This window comes from Pristiophorus japonicus, chromosome 10 (assembly GCF_044704955.1).
Source record: "Pristiophorus japonicus isolate sPriJap1 chromosome 10, sPriJap1.hap1, whole genome shotgun sequence".
NCBI classification, from domain to species: Eukaryota; Metazoa; Chordata; class Chondrichthyes; family Pristiophoridae; genus Pristiophorus; species Pristiophorus japonicus.
The window spans coordinates 95,437,829-95,455,132 of record NC_091986.1 but is presented as its reverse complement, the minus strand read 5'-3'; the positions used below and the strand labels follow the sequence as shown (position 1 = coordinate 95,455,132).

Below are 17,304 nucleotides of genomic sequence, written 5' to 3'. Positions count from 1 at the left end.
AACAGTAGTAGTGAGGTTGGGGACAGCATCAAACAAGAAATAAGGGAAGCATGCAATAATGGTACCGCAGTTATCATGGGCGACGTTAATCTACGTATTGATTGGGCTAACCAAACTGGTAACAACACGGTGGAGGAGGATTTCCTAGAGTGTATTAGGGATGGTTTTCTAGACCAATATGTTGAGGAACCAACTAGAGAGCTGGCTATCCTGGACTGGGTGATCTGTAATGAGAAAGGACTAATTAGCAATCGTGTTGTGTGAGGCCCCTTGGGGGAAGAGTGAACATAATATGATAGAATTCTTTAAGATGGAGAGTGACACAGCTAATTCAGAAACTAGGATCCTGAACTTAAGGAAAGGAAAGGTCGATGGTATGAGGTGTGAATTGGTTAGAATTGACTGGCAAATGATACTTAAAGGGATGACGGTGGCTAGGCAATGGCAAACATTTAATGAGCATATGGATGAACTTCAACAATTGTAAATCCTTTCTGGTGTAAAAACAAAACGGGGAAGGTGGCTCAACCGTGGCCAACAAGGGAAATTAAGGATAGTGTTAAATCCAAGGAAGAGGCATATAAATTGGCCAGAAAAAGCAGCAAACCTGAGGACTGGGAGAAATTTAGAATTCAGCAGAGGAGGACAAAGGATTAAATTAAGAGGGAGAAAATAGAGTACGAGTGGAAGCTTGCCGGGATCATAAAAACTGACTGCAAAAGCTTTTATAGATATGTGAAGAGAAAAAGATTAGTGAAGACAAACGTGGGTCCCTTGCAGTTGGATTCAGGTGAATTTAAATTGGAGAACAAAGAAATGGCAGACCAATTGAACAAATACTTTGGTTCTGTCTTCATGAAGGAAGACACAAATAACCTTCCGGAAGTATTAGGGGACCGAGGGTCTAGTGAGAAAGAGGAACTGAAGGATATCCTTTTCGGCAGGAAATTGTGTTAAGGAAATTGATGGGATTGAAGGCCAATAAAGCCCTGGGAGCTGAGTCTGCATCCCAGAGTATTTGAAGCGGCCCTAGAAATAGTGGATGCATTGTGATCATTTTCCAACAGTTCCTATGGACTGGAGGGTAGCTAATGTAACACCACTTTTTAAAAAAGGGAGGAAGAGAGAAAACGGGGAATTATAGAACAGTTAGCCTGACAACAGTAGTGGGGAAAATGTTGGAATCAATTATTAAGGATGAAATAGCAGCACATTTGGAAAGCAGTAATAGGATCGGTCCAAGTCAGCATGGATTTATGAAAGGGAAATCATGCTTGACAAATCTTCTGGAATTGTTGTGAGAATGTAACTAGTAGAGTGGACAAGGGAGAACCAGTGGATGTGGTGTATTTGGACTTTCAAAATGTTTTTGACAAGGTCCCACACAAGAGATTGGTGTGCAAAATCAAAGCGCATGGTATTGGGGATAGAGAACTGGTTGGCAGACAGGAAGCAGAGAGTCAGGATAAATGGGTCCTTTTCAGAATGGCAGGCAGTGACTAGTGGAGTGCCGCAGGGCTCAGTGCTGGGACCCCTTCTCTTTACAATATACATTAATGATTTAGATGAAGGAATGGAGTGTAATATCTCTAAGTTTACAGATGACACTAAACTGGGTGGCGGTGTGAGCTGTGAGGAGGACGCTAAGAGGCTGCAGGGTGACTTGGACAGGTTAGGCGAGTGGGCAAATAAATGCATGGCAGATGCAGTATAATGTGGATAAATGTGAGGTTATCCACTTTGGGGGCACAAACACGAAGGCTGATTATCTGAATGGTGGCAGATTAGGAAAAGGGGAGGTGCAATGAGACCTGGGTGTCATGGTTCATCAGTCATTGAAAGTTGGCATGCAGGTACAGCAGGTGGTGAAGAAGGCAAATGGTATGTTGGCCTTCATAGCTAGGGGATTTGAGTATAGGAGCAGGGAGGTCTTACTGCAGTTGTACAGGCCCTTGGTGAGGCCTCATCTGAAATATTATATTCAGTTTTGGTCTCCTAACCTGAGGAAGGACGTTCTTGCTATTGAGGGAGTGCAGCGAAGGTTCACCAGACTGATTCCTGGGATGACAGGACTGACATATGAGGAGACATTGGATCAACTGGGCCTTTATACACTGGCGATTAGAAGAATGAGAGAAGATCTCATTCGAAACATATAAAATTCTGACGGGGCTGGACAAGTTACATGTGGGAAGAATGTTCCCGATGTTGGGGATGTCCAGAACCAGGGGACACAGTTTTAGGATAAGGGGCAGGCCATTTAGGACTGAGATGAGGAGAAACTTCTTCACTCAGAGTTGTTAACCTGTGGAATTCCCTGCCACAGAGAGCTGTTGATGCCAGTTCATTGGATATATTCAAGTGGGAGTTAGATATGGCCCTTACGGCTAGGGGGATCAAGGGGTATGGCGAGAAAGCAGGAAAGGGGGTACTGAGGGAATGATCAGCCATGATCTTATTGAATGGTGGTGCAGGCTCGCAGGGTCGAATGGCCTACTCCTGCACCTATTTTCTATGTTTCTATGCTGGAGTTCTGTGAGGGTGTAACGAGCAGGGTGGATAAAGGGGAACCAGTAGATATCGTGTATTTGGATTTCCAGAAAGCATTCGATAAGGTGCCACACAAAAGGTTACTGTACAAGGTAAGAGCTCACAGGGTTGGGGGTAATATATTAGCGTAGGTAGAGGATTGGCTAACAGAAAATAGGAAGTCAGGATAAATGATTCATTTTCAGGTTGGCAATCTGTAAATAGTGGGGTGCCACAGAGATCAGTGCTGGGGCCTCAACTATTTACAATCTATATTAATTACTTGGATGAAGGGACCGAGTGTAACGCAGCCAAATTTGCTGATAACGATAAATCGGAAAGCAAGTTGTAAGGAGGCCGCAAAGAATCTACAAAGGGATATAGATAGGCTCAGCAAGTGGGCAAAAATTTGACTATAATGTGCGAAAATGTGAGGTTATCCACTTTAGTTGGAAAAATAAAAAATAAAACTACTATTTAAATGGAGAGAGATTACAAAATGCTGCACTAGAGGGATCTGGGGGTTCTTGTACATGAAACACAAAAAGTTAGTATACAGGTACAGCCAGTAATCAAGGCGGCAAATGGAATGTTGGCCTTTATTGCAAGGGGGATGGAGTATAAAAGCAAGCAAGTCCTGCTACAACTGCACAGGGTGTTGATAAGACCACACCTGGAGTACTGCGTACAGTTTTGGTCTCCTTATTTAAGGAAGAATATACTTGCATTGGATGCAGTTCGGAGAAGGTTCACGAGGTTGATTCCCGAGATGAAGGGGTTGTCATATGAAGATAGGTTGAGTCTATACTCATTGGAGTTTAGAAGAATGAGAGGCGATCTTATTGTGATCTGCACAGAGATCTTAAACGGAGTGGAGTTAAACAGAGTGGTTTATTCGGGAATTTGGAAAGAGTGAGAATTCGGAGAAGAGAAGATTAATTTAAAAATTAAAAATAGGCAGTGATATTTCAGAGGCAGCGGACCTGCATGGGAGCAGCAGCGGGAGCGGAGACTTAAAAGACAAGGCTCAACAGGCAACATTCGAAAAGGATGTCAAAGTTTAAAAGTAATGTCGGCACAAGGAAATAGCTGATTGGGGAGTGTGTTTTTTTTTCTCTTAAGTTAGTACTTAGTCTTTAAATAAAGGGGAGTTAAATCAGCTGATTGCCGAGTAGTTGCTGGGTGTGTTTTGCTAAGATTCAGAGTTTAGTATTGCTTGATAGTTCAGAGTCTAACTAGAGGCATGGCAAGGCAGCTCAATCCTGTGGATTGCACATCCAGTGGCATGTGAGAAATCCTGGACGCTTCACGCAGCCGGGACGACCACGTGTGCAGGAGGTGTCTCCAGCTGCACCAACTTGAGCTCTACATTTTGGAGCTTGAGAAGCGGCTGGAGTCACTGCGGTGCATCCGAGAGACAGAGAGCTACGTGGATAGCATGTTTCTAGAGCTGGTCACCCCACAGCTTAAGAGTTTGCAGGCAGAGAGAGAGTGGGTGACCGCCGGACAGAAGAGGTGGTCTAGGCAGGTAGTGCAGGAGTCCCGAGTCCAACTGGTATTCTCTTCTGAGTACTGGTAGGGGAGACGGTGCCTCTGGGGAATGCAGTTGGAGCCAAGACCATGGCACCACGGGTGGCTCAGCTGCATTTGGGGGGGCGGGGATAGGAAGAAGAATGGAAGACTATAGTGGTGGGGAATTCAATAGTCAGGGGAGCAGACAGGCGTTTCTGCGGCCGCAGACATGACTCCAGGATGGTATGTTGCCTCCCTGGTGCCAGGGTCAAGGATGTCACCAAGCAGCTGCAGGGCATTCTAGGGGGTGATCAACCAGAGGACGTGGTCCATATCGGGACCAATGACATAGGTAGAAAGAGGGATGAGGTCCTGCAGGCAGAGTTTAGGGAGCTAGGAGAGAGATGAAAGAGCAGGACCTCAAAAAAGGTAGTAATCTCCAATTACTCCTGGTGCCATGAGCTAGTGAGAAACAGGAGGCTAGAGCAGCTGAATGCATGGCTGGAGAGATAGTGCAGGAGGGAGGGCTTTAGATTCCTGAGACATTGGGATCGCTTCTGGGGGAAGCGAGACTTGTACAAGCCGGACAGGTTGCACCTCAACAGAGCCGGGATCAATATCCTCGCGGGCGGGGTTTGCTAGTACTGTTGGAGATGGTTTAAACTAGCTTGGCAGGGGGATGGGAACCAGAGAATAGATTCAGTAGGGAGAGGAGTAAAGTTGGAATTAGAAAGCAAAAATGTACAAAGTAAGTTTGAAGGACAGAGGAAACAAGCAAGAAAAAAAAAGGGTAAAAAAAATTTAAATGCTCTTTGTCTAACTGCATGTAGCATTCGTAGCAGAATAGATCAGTTGACGGCACAAATAGATACAAATGGATATGATCTGTTAGCCATTGCAGAGACATGGTTGCAAGGTGACCAGGACTGGGAACTAAATATTCTGTGGTATTTGATCATTCAGAAGGACAAAGGAAAAGGAGGTTAAGAATGGGATAAGTGCGCTAGTGAGAAACGATATTGGCTCAGAGGATCAAGATCAGTTTGGGGGGAAAATAAGGAATAATAAAAGGGAAAAAGTTGCTGGTGGGTGTAATTTATAGGCCCCCTAACAGTAGCTACACTGTTGGATGGAGAATAAATCAAGAAATAATGGAAGCTTGTAATAAAGGAATGGCAATAATCATGGATGATGTTAACCTTCACATTAATTGGACAAAGCAAATTGACCAGGGTAAACTTGAGGAAGAGTTCATAGTTTCCTTGAACAGTATGTTGTGGAACCAACCAGGGAGCAGGCTATCTTAGATCTGGTACTGTGTAATTCTAAAGTGCTGCAGTACAGAGAGACCTGGGGGTCCTTGTGCATGAAACACAAAGTTAGTATGCAGGTACAGAAAGTAATCAGGACAACTGTACAGGGTATTGGTGAGGTCACACCTGGAGTACTGCGTACAGTTTTGGTCTCTGTATTTAAGGAAGGATATACTTGCATTGGAGGCTGTTCAGAGAAGGTTCACAAAATTGATTCCGGAGATGAGGAGGTTGATTTATGAAGATAGGTTGAGCCTATAATCATTGTTCAGAAGAATGAGTGGTGATCTTATTGAAACTTATAAGATAATGAGGGGCCTCAACAAAGTGGATGTAGAGAAGATATTTCCACTCAGAGGAGAAAGTAAAACTAGGGAATATAGTCTCAGAATAAGGGGCTGCCCATTTAAAACTGAGATGAGGAGAAATTTCTTCTCTCAGAAGGTTGTAAATCTAAGGAATTCTCTGCCCCAGAGAGCTGTGGAGGCTGGGTCTTTGAATATATTTAAGACGGAGATAGACAGATTTTTGAGCGCTAAGGGAGTAAAGAGTTATGGGGAGCGGGCAGGGAAATGGAGCTGAGTCCATGATCAGATCAGCCATGAACTTGTTGAATGGCAGAGCAGGCTCGAGTGGCCAAATGGTCTACTCCTGCTCTTATTTCTTGTTATGATTTTATAAATACCTTTTTTCCCCCCCAAAAAAATGACTTTACCACATGCATCTTGTCCTTCATTCAGTTCCACTTGACCATCACTCCTCTCTTTACTGATCTACATTGGCACCCCATTCCCCCAGCATTACATTTAAGATGCTCAAATTCAATCTCGTCTTTAAATCCCTTTGTGGCCTCACCTCACTTTATTTCTGCTATCTCGTGCAAAAACTCTGTTCTCAAGACTGTCCTTTTGCGCATCTTTCCTCTTCCCTTCATCCCACCATTGGAGGCAGAGCCCTCAACTGCCTGGCTATAGTCTCCTGACTTTGCTCCTTAAACTTCTTAATCGCCCTCTTTTTCTTTAAAACCTTCTCAAATCCCATCTCTTCGACCAAGCCTTCATTCACACCTCCTAATCTGGCTTAGGAATGGTTTTCCTTACACCTATCTGCGTAGCTTCTTGGAACATCTACATTAAAAGGCATTAGATAAAAGGCAAGTTTTTAAACTGTTGGTTATTATCCGAAGACATGGGGCGAGTGCCAGACGTACACTGCTGACACACAGCTCTACATCTACACCACTTCTCTTGAACCTGCCACTACTTATCCAACAGCCGGTCTTGGCTGAGGTGCAATCTCCTTCAGTTAAACATTGGGAAGACAAAAATCATTATTTGTCCTCGCCACAAACTCCTTACTCTTGCCACTGATTCCGCGCACACTCCAGACATTGGCCACAATTGTTCATATCAGGTCAGGAACGAGGTGGGTAACTTTGAGCACAGCTGGAACCTTCTTCATCCGCCTCTGTTCAAGTGGCTGGGGTTTATTAAATCTGTCCTGTGAGGTTCCAGGCCAATTAAAAGAAAGCGGGTCTGACGAGCCGGTTTCCTTAAAGGGACCATGCCCATATACATTTTGATCGATGTGCGGTCAATGTTCTGCAGCATTGAGGTGCTGAAAACACTGACAACTCTTTCTGTTGGGAACAAATAAACATGAACTCAAGTGCTGGGGGACACTCTGATCTGGGGGACACTCCAAACACTTTCAAACAAGTACCCTTTTTTTTTGTCTTTTTGGGGGGGGGGGGGGTAGGTGGGGTTTGTGTTTTCTTTTGGCGCTAAAACCATAAATTTTTACAAGTGCCCCCTATAAAAGGGGAGGGGGACACTAAAAACCCAGCAATAAAAACAAATTAAACTTTAAAACATGTCAAATCAAATTAAAATTTGGTTGCCGGGGGTGATGATGCACTCCAGTCCCTCCGGCGCCCACCTCTCGTGGAAGGCCGCGTGCGTACCGGTAGACACCGCATGCTCCATCTCCAGGGACACCCTGGCTCGGATGCAAGCACGGAAGAGAGGCAGGCAGTCAGGCTGAATGACCCCCTCGACTGCCCGCTGCCTGGACCGGCTGATGGCACCCTTGGCCGTGCCCAGGAGCAGTCCTACGAGGAGGCCTTCGGACCTACCCGCACCCCTCCGCACAGGGTACCCAAAGATCAGGAGTGTGGGACTGAAGTGCAGACAGAATTTGAGGAGCAGCCCTTTTAAATAATGGAACAGCGGCTGCAACCTCGTACATTCAGTAAAGACATGGAACACGGACTCCTCCAGACCGCAGAAATTGCAGGCGGCCTGGGAGCCCGTGAACCGACTTAAAAATTTGTTGCACTGGACTGCTCCATGCACCACCCTCCAGGCCAAGTCCCCGATAAATAGTGGGAGGACTCCCGCGTAGAGTGCACTCCATCGGGGACCCCCGCCTCCTCTGGACGGCAAGGTGGTGCGCCATGGCGTGTCCGGACGGCAGACGAGGATGGCAAGGTGGAGTGTGTGCAGGAGCAGCCCGTACAGGAAACCCCTCCACGCAGAACTGAAAGGCATGGAGGAGATTTCCCCGAGGTGGCTCAAGTTGTGATGCAAACACTAACAAGCACTGCATAAAGATGCACAGCTGCATCCAGGCTCTCCCATCACTCCTTCCAGATGCTTATGGAGGAAATCACAGCACACAGGTAGGTTTTCTTCCCTTCCAATGGGCGAAAGAGACCTCCCCAGGACACCAACGCAGCCTGGTTGCACATTGTACTGGAGCACATAAGCAGGGATGTCTTCAGGAGTGCCTGGCTGCAGTGGCGCAAACATTTTAATGATTTCAGTCGATCACGAAACGTTACTGCAAAGCCACACTCAACCTCATGCTGCTGTGCCACTCAACACATCACCATCACTTTGCCTTCCCCACCCAACTCCTGCACTTCATTACTCATACTAACTTACCCTGCACCTTCAACCATCCCTCGCTATCTACATGATTACATCTCCATCTCATTAGCTGCCCCTCACATTCACCCTCATCCTTGTCCAATCATATCAACTAACAACACTCCTGAAGACATCCCCATTTGTGTCCTCCAGTACAACGTGCAACCAGGTTGCGTTGGTATTGTGGGGAGGTCTCTTGGATGTTATCACCAATGCTGATGCAAAGTTTCTGCTAATCTGTTGTCAAACATTGAAATCTTTAGTTTCAACATTTTGCCTTCTTGGACAGATCTGTGTGCACCTTGAAAATGGCTCAGTGAGTTGCAGTGAATGGCGAGACACAATGGTACCCCCCCCCCCCCCCATCACAATGGTGATGAGTGTGAAAGGAATGGTTTGTCATTATAGAGATGCTTTATAGTATTGGTGTGGGGTGGTGCCAACCTGGCACATCATGTGGTAGCCAAGGTGTACAGTGTCAATTGAAGTAAATCAGACCATGGTGAGGCCATCCCTGGCAGCAATGTAGTTGGGTGCTGATGCCGTGTCCTGTGTAGCATCAGGTGATTGCGGAGAAGGTTGTTGTTGTTGTTTTTGGTGATGCTGGTGTGCCTAGTGATGTTGGTGTTGGGGCCGATTGTGGTGGGATTTTTTCAAGGGCACCAATGCTGATGGAATAGATGGCAGATGAAATTATGACAGGAGCGATCTGTCAATGGAGAGACATTGAAGTGACATTGGATAGAGAGTTCACTGCAAACACTTCAAACCTGCATAAAGCTGAAAAGTGTGTTCAAAATCCTGAAGACTCCAGCTTCTAAGATTGGAAATCAAACAGTTATGAAATGGCAGCTTTTATACCACTTCTGCAGCTGTCAACTAGTCAAACCAATCCAGAGTTATTGCAAACCCAACGCATCTACCCGTCGTGATCCCTGAAGGACTCAACATCATAAAAGACTTGGTAAAATGGTTAGGACCTGGTAAAATTCTGCTTAACTATCTTAATTGCCTGACATGCCGCTTAGTGCCAGGTCTGAAAACTGCTGGCAGAGTCGGCACTTGGGAAATTCACATGGATGTGGATTCAGAGTGAACTTCCACCCTGCTGTCAATCACAGCCATTTTGACAGCAGGCTCGCCTCCAAACTCGCATGCCCAGGGCTGGTAAGATTCCGGCCAAAGTGTCAGGCAAAATCAATCTGTACGCCTCCCTCGGCATCCTATTGATCCCCAAGCTAAACTTCCCAACCCATATGCTCTCCATCACATCTCCATCTACTTTCACCTCCACAACATTGCCCACCTCAGCCTTTCTGCTGCTGAAACTCTCATCTATACCTTAGTCAACACCAGACTCATCTAGTTCACATGCTCCTATTCCAATGCTCTCCGAGCCAAGCTGCCATTCCCTATGCTCTGTAAATGTCAGCTCATTCATAACTCTTCTGCCCATTTCCTATGCTGCAGAAAATTCCACTCACCAATCACCTTGTCCTTGCTAATTTACATTGGTTCCTGATCTTCCAATTTAATGTTTGTGTTTAAATCACTCCACAGTCTTGTTCCTCTCTATCTTTTTCACCTTTTCCAGCTTTGCATCCCCAGAACTCTCCATTCATCTGATTCTGGCTTCTTGTGCATCCCTTCCTCACTTCTTCCTACCATTGACAGCTGTGAATTCAGCCGCCTTCGCTCTAAAATTACCTCCCTAAACCCGCCTCACTTCTCTTTCAAGACCCTCCTTAAATTCCATTATTTGACTACGGTTCCCAAACTATCTTTTTCTTTGAAACGGTATCCATTTTTGTACGATTATTCCTCTATAAAGCGCCTTGGGAAGTTTTTTTTCTGTTAAAGACACTACATAAATGCAAATTGTTGTTATTGTAGTACATCAACGGGAATAATAGCACAGAATTTGCTGGATGGGACATCGCGTGGCAGCCTCATTGGTTAGATTTTTCCTCAGCCTTCAGCTTGAACATTTTTTGGCCCTCAAACTGCTGGAAGTGCAAACTGGTAACGGTAAGTTCAACAGGGCCTCTGGGTCATTGGTAATTGAAGGGATCAACTGTCTAACTCCTCAACCAATGATATTTAAGAATAAAGAAACAGAGGAATGATGGAGAAGGAAATAGGGTGAATTAAGAGTCAAATTAGGGAAAGAGTGAAAAATGAGGGGGAAAGAAATATTGGATTAAGAAAACGAGATAAAGAGACAGAAAGGAAAATAATTTTTTTAAGTTTTAAGCTTCAACTGTTCCATTTCTGAGCCGGAGGGTCCTGACATCATTAAGTACCAGCCCTAACTTTCTGCAGCATATTTAATACATTGTAACAGTGCAAATGCAGCAATTTATTGAAACTCGCAGGGAAGTTGAAGATGAGCTCTCACTTTTTGCAAAGCTAACGGCAGAGCAGCGCAAATTGTCCAACAACTTGTGGCAATTTGCAACTCACGGGATCTATCACCCTCGCCACAAATTGTTGGGTTATTTACACACTTGTGGCAGCATGAGCATTAAACTCGCCGTTGTTTTGCCAGCAAATTCTGGCCCAATGTGCCAATAAATTCATACAGAAACATTCAAAGATCTGATGCAGGTGGACAGAAATCAGAAGATATCAGGAGTTTCCCCCAAGTTGAAAATGTATGATAAAAATAGTAACCGCTGTCTGCAACAGAATTCTTTTTATTTTTGTTTACGTTAACTGCTTCTGCGTTGTTTGAACAATTTGATTGCGACTGTCCCGGTGTCTAATTTCAGATTACTCAACAGGCCACCATCGAGCACCACCTGCTCATGCATAAAGCCCAGAGCGGTCTATCTCCGAGTACCCAGGTGGACTACACTTAACCAATCAAGAAGCAGAGAGTTAATCAGGCACGATGCGTCACTGGCCGTCAATTTCCGAATCTGAAACTGAGGTAAAGTTCCAGGAACACCTGGCATCCAGACACACGACAGTAACCATGTGTCCCAGCTTCTAAAACATTTTTCGCAAGACCTATTCCAGATAACATACATAAATAAGTATATTAACTTTTTTTAAAAAGAATGCACTGGGCGAGTGATGTGTCTTTAAAGTCCCATTTGATTCCCTTCTAACCGCAGCCCTTCACCCTGTTTAAAAGCCCAGGATCACCAGCTGCTTCCCGCAGTTAACAGTAAATCCTTACATTCTGAAAAACGAACAACAATGCAAGAACATCTCAGCTCGGTAAAACCACCTAATATATAATTATTACAAGAAATTGACCCCGTTATCGACTGTAGCTATATGTTGGAAACAGTCTGCGAGATTATAAATGGCTTGGTTACAACCAGAAGCCGATGGCAGCCATAACCATGGACACGAAACATCTCACACTTCCGCTCAAGAACAAATATAAAAACACAACTCACACAGGAAGCCGAACAGCGCTGTCTAGATTTGCCTCGGAACACTCTGGAAAAGACAAGAGAGGGCCCACTGTGCTGCAGAAATGCTTATAACAGCCTGACGTCACCTAAATCTATCTTTAGTCCATGACCAATAAGGAGGAGATTTAACCCGTACACTGCCGTGAAATGAGGAAGCACTATATTATGATTTGTATGTTTTAATACTGTATTTATTAGATGCGTTACTATATATGTCGCATTTAAAAAAATGTATTAGTAATGCACACAAAGGGTGAAATAAAAAAGGACTGTAATAGCATGTTAAATCTTCGTGTGCAGTTATGTTTTATCTAACGGGACGCCAATGGTGTGACAATACAATACACAAAGTAGGAAATTTACCAACAGTGAACGCTTGCTATGCAGCTATTAGATTTGTTTTCCGTAGTAGGTTGAACCTCGAGAGACAAAACTTCTATATAAGCAAAAGAAAATAAATATACCGCAGGGAGATATAATTCTGATCTCCTTCCGCTTGTAGAGAAATGATTGACAGAGCCGTCATCCAATGAACAATTACCAAGGTCGAAAAAAGTAGCCAATCACGAAAGATGCGTTTCTGATCTTAAAAATAAATTAAACTGAAGGTTAGATCTACGGACTAACTATTTGTACTGCACTTTTTTGACCGATAGGCGACAAGTCCCGCCCGAATCATTCCATGTGTGTGGTGTTGAGCAGCAGGACTTGAGGCACCGACTCTCCGCCCCCCCCCAGCCCCCACCTAGCCAGCGTGAGCCAGATGGCGGCAGGGGGGGGGGGGGGCGATGGCGGCAGTCCTGGACCCGAAGGCGGGTGAGGAGAGAGAGAGAGGGGCTGGGGGAGGGAGAAAGAGACAGGCGGCGGGGGGGGGGGGGGGGGGTCAGAAGGGAGAGAGGGAACTCAGGAAAGACGATCACGTTCTTCCAACCCCCTACAAGGGACATCGTTGGAGTAGATTAATATGTCCTTACTATACAGTATAAATGCACACGAGGCCCATACTTGAGAGAAGGTCACTCTGTGACCAGTTACCTTTATTAGCCAGCACTGAAGTGATGAAAGTGGGTGGAGCTTCCCCTTTTATACCTGAAAGTCCAGGTTAGGAGTGTCTCCCACAAGTTCACCACCTAGTGGTCAATATTCTCACGGTGCACAACTTTAGGTCAGTTTATACATGGGTTACAATGACAGTTGAATACATGACATCACCTCCCCCACCAAAATCTTATTAGGATCACAGATTAAGTCTCTCTGGTGGTTTACTCTCCCTTGTAGAGCGCCTGAGTTGGGGCTCTGGTTGTTGGACGCTGGCCTGAATGTCTGCTGTATGCGGTGCCTCAGACCTGTCCAGACTGCCCACAGTCCACCTGTGGTGGAGTGAACGCTACATCGTGTTCTTCCTCTGCTTCTTCTATGGGGTTGCTGAACCTCCTTTTTGTTTGATCCACGTGTTTGTGGCAGATTTGTCCATTGGTAAGTTTAACTATCAGAATCCTATTCCCCTCTTTGGCAATCACAGTGCCTGCGAGCCATTTGGGCCCTGCAGCGTAGTTGAGGACAAAGACTGGATCATTGACATCAATACATCGCGCCCTCGCATTCCTGTCATGGTAGTCACATTGTGACTGGTGCCTGCTCTCAACAATTTCTTTCATAGTGGGGTGTATAAGGGATAACCTGGTTTTGAGCATCCTTTTCATTAGCAGCTCTGCGGGTGGAACCCCTGTGAGTGAGTGTGGTCGGGATCTATTGGCCTACAGAAGGCATGATAAGCGGCTTTGTAGGGAACCCCCTTGGATTCTGAGCATCCCGTGTTTGATTATCTGCACTGCTCGTTCCGCCTGGCCATTTGAGGCTGGCTTGAACGGTTCCGTGCTGACATGGTTAATACCATTTCCTGCCATGAAGTCCTGAAATTCAATGCTTGTAAAGCATGGGCCATTGTCACTGACCAGGTCCGGTAGGCCATGGGTGGCGAACATTGCCCGTAGACTTTCTACCGTGACAGAGGATGTGCTTGAATTAAGAATGTCACACTCAATCCATTTGGAGTAGGCGTCTACTACAACCAAAAACATTATTCCCATGAAAGGACCTGCGTAGTCCACATGGATGCTTGATCATGGCTTGGCGGGCCAGGACCAGGGGTTAAAGGGGACTTCCCTGGGTGCATTACCCAGCTGGGCACACGTGTTGCACCTGCGAACACAAAGTTCCAGGTCTGCATCTATCCCTGGCCACCAAACATGTGACCTGGCAATTGCCTTCATCATGACAACGCCTGGATGCTCATTGTGGAGTTCTCTGATGAACACCTCTCTGCCCATCTGGGGCATGACTACTCAGTTTCCCCATAGTAGGCAATCGGCCTGAAACGAGAGTTCATCCTTGCGCCTGTGAAATGGTTTAAGTACCTCAGGGCATGCCCAGTATGTGGCTGGCCAGTCTCCATTCAGGACACATTTCTTGACTAAAGACAGTAGCGGGTCTCTATTTGTCCAGACTTTGATCTGACGGGCTGTAACGGGTGAGCCTTCACTTTCGAAAGCTTCAACAGCCATGACCATCTCAGCAGTAAGCTCGGTTGCCCCCTTGGTGGTGGCTAATGGGAGCCTGCTGAGTGCATCGGCGCAGTTTTCAGTGCCCAGTCTGGGCCAAATTGTATAGTCATAGGCGGCTAACGTGAGTGCCCCCACCTCTGTATGTGGGCCGATGCATTTGCATTTATGGCCTTGTTGTCGGCCAAAAGGGACGTTTGGGGTTTATGATCTGTCTCCAGCTCAAATTTCCTGTCAAACAGGGACTGGTGCATTTTTTTTACTGCATATACACATCCAAGCGCTTCCTTTTCTACCATCCCGTAGCCCCTTTCTGCCTGGGACAGACTTCGGGAGGCATAAGCTACCAGCTGTAACTGACCCTTGGCATTAACATGCTGCAACACACACCCGACCCCATAGGACGATGCATCGCACGTTAAAACAAGTTTCTTACCTGGGTCATATAGCGTTAACACATTGTTGGAGCATAACAAATTGCGTGCTCTATCAAAAGCCCTTTCAAGGCTGTCCCCCCCAGACCCAATCGCGACCTTTGCGTAGGAGCACGTGTAGCGGCTCTAACAGCGTGCTCAATTTGGGAAGAAAGTTACCAAAATAGTTCAGGAGCCCCAGGAACAAATGCAGCTCCGTCATGTTACGGAGTCTGGGCGCACTCTGGATCGCTTCCGATTTGGATGCAGTAGGTCTGATCCCATCTGCTGCTACCCTCATCCCCAGGAATTCTACCTCTGGAGCTAGGAAGACGCTCTTCGCCTTTTTCAGTCGCAGCCCTACCCGGTCCAGTCTGCGTAGCACCTCCTCCAGGTTGTGGAGGTGTTCTTCAGTATCGCAACCCGTGATGAGGATGTCATCTTGAAAAACCACCGTCCTTGGAATCGACTTGAGGAGGCTTTCCATATTTCGTTGAAAGATCGCGGCGGCCGAGCGAATCCCGAACGGACATCTGTTGTACTCAAACAACCCCTTGTGTGTCGTGATGGGGGTCAGCTTCTTCGACTCACTCGCCAGCTCCTGGGTCATGTAAGCTGGGGTCAGGTCCAATTTTGAAAAAAGTTTGCCACCGGATAACGTCGCAAAGAGATCCTCCGCTCTCGGTAGCGGGTACTGGTCTTGGAGTGACGTACGATTGATGGTGGCCTTGTTATCACCACATATCCTGACCGACCCAATTGCCTTGAGCACCGGCACAATCGGGCTCGCCCAGTCACTGAATTCGACTGGCGAGATGATGTCTTCCCTTAGCAGGCGGTCCAATTCGCTTTCTATCTTTTCCCGCATCACGTATGGCACCGCTTTGGTGTTGTGGTGTACTGGCCTGGCGTCATGTGAATCACTACCTTGGTCCCCATGAAAGTGCCAATACCGGGTTGAAATAATGAGTCAAATTTATCCAGGACCTGTGAGCATGATACTCGCTCCACAGAAGAAATTGCATTGACATCGCCATGTTTCCAGTTCATGACAGCAAGCCAACTCCTCCCCAGTAGTGCGGGACCGTCCCCCGGGACAATCCAGAGTGGCAATCTGTTCTCCGAATCTTTGTGAGTCATGACTACCGTGGCGCTGCCTAGCACCGGAATGATCTCCTTTGTATATGAGAGTAGCTGTGCATCAATCGGCAATAATTTTCGCCTCCTGGCCTTGGATGCCCACAACCTGTCGAACTGTTTGATACTCATCAGGGACTGGCTTGCCCCTGTGTCTAGCTCCATTGATACTGGGATGCCATTGAGGAGCACTTTCATCATTATCGGTGGCGTCCTGGTGTATGAACTGTATATGTGCTCCACATGAACTCGCTGAACTTCAGCTTCCAGCAATTTTCCCCAGTGTTCACTTGGCCTCGTAGGGCTTACATCGGGCCCGTCTTCCTCGTACATCAACCTGTCTGCAGGCTTCCTGCACATACGCGCCAAGTGACCGCTGACGTTGCAGTTACTGCAGGTATTTTGCTGATACCTGCAAGCTCTGGCTGGGTGTTTGCCTCCATACGTCCAACATGAGCCGTTGTTGGAAACAAAAGGTCCATTACCAGTCGATCGTCTCTGACTGTCTCTGTAACTGTCCTTAAGTGCACCATTGACAGGTGTTGATGGCCCCATTAGTGGCCGCATTGTCCCTTGCGATGGCATGAATCGCCGTTCAGCTAGCCATTGTCTCTGTTGAATTCCCCCTTTGGGTTCGACTACATGCTCGGGCATGTCCAATTGCCCCTGCCTGCCTGGAGAACTGTGTCCCACGTTAACAATGTTGACTCCCTGTCCATTTGCTGCATTTAAGCCAAGATTTTTGTCAAACATCATTCTGGTCTCTTCCTCCCCTGAGATAAATGTCTGGGCCATCAAAGCCGCCGTTACCAGGATCAAGTCTTTGGTCTCAATCAGTTTCCTGAAAATCCCAGTGTGCCCGATGTCCTCAATAAAAAAGTCTCGCAGCATCTCCGCTCTGCATGCATCTGGGGACTTACATAGGCTCGCCAGTCACCGGAGGTCTGCCATGAAGTCTGGAACGCTTTGCCCTTCTCGCCGCCGGTGCGTGTAAAACCGGTGTCTCGCCATGTGCATACTGCTCGCCGGTTTAAAGTGTTCCCCAATCAACTTACTGAGCTCTTCAAAAGTTTTGTCCGCTGGCTTCTCTGGCGCTAGTAGGTCCTTCATCAGGGAGTACGTCCTGGATCCACAAACCATCAGATGAGCCCTGCGTTTGTCGGCCGAATCCTGTCCCAGCCATTCCTTAGTGACGAAACTTTGCTGTAGTCTCTCAATAAAATCGTCCCAATCATCACCAACACAGTACCTCTCATCTGTGCTGCTAGTGGCCATGCTCGCATGGTTTAAATCCCAGTTTCTTGTCGCCAATAATATGTCCTTACGATACAGTATAAATGCACACGAGGCCCATACTTGAGCGAAGGTCACTCTGTGACCAGTCACCTTTATTAGCCAGCACTGAAGTGATGAAGATGGGTGGAGCTTCCCCTTTTATACCTGAAAGTCCAGGTTAGGAGTGTCTCCCACAAAATCACCAC

At 46.6% G+C, this 17,304-nt stretch overlaps 1 protein-coding gene across 9 annotated transcripts in view; it reads right to left on the bottom strand.

The window, feature by feature from the left end:
- LOC139275034 (phospholipid scramblase 1-like) overlaps positions 1 to 12,460 on the bottom strand; it is a 181,935-nt gene extending 169,475 nt beyond the window's left edge. For 3 of the 9 annotated variants that reach the window (XM_070891931.1, XM_070891926.1, XM_070891934.1), the window contains exon 1: positions 11,695 to 11,786. The gene's annotated coding sequence lies outside the window, so the exon portion shown is untranslated. The other 6 variants (XM_070891927.1, XM_070891929.1, XM_070891928.1 and 3 more) reach the window with 6 other exon arrangements.
- Positions 12,461 to 17,304: the final 4,844 nt, after the last annotated feature.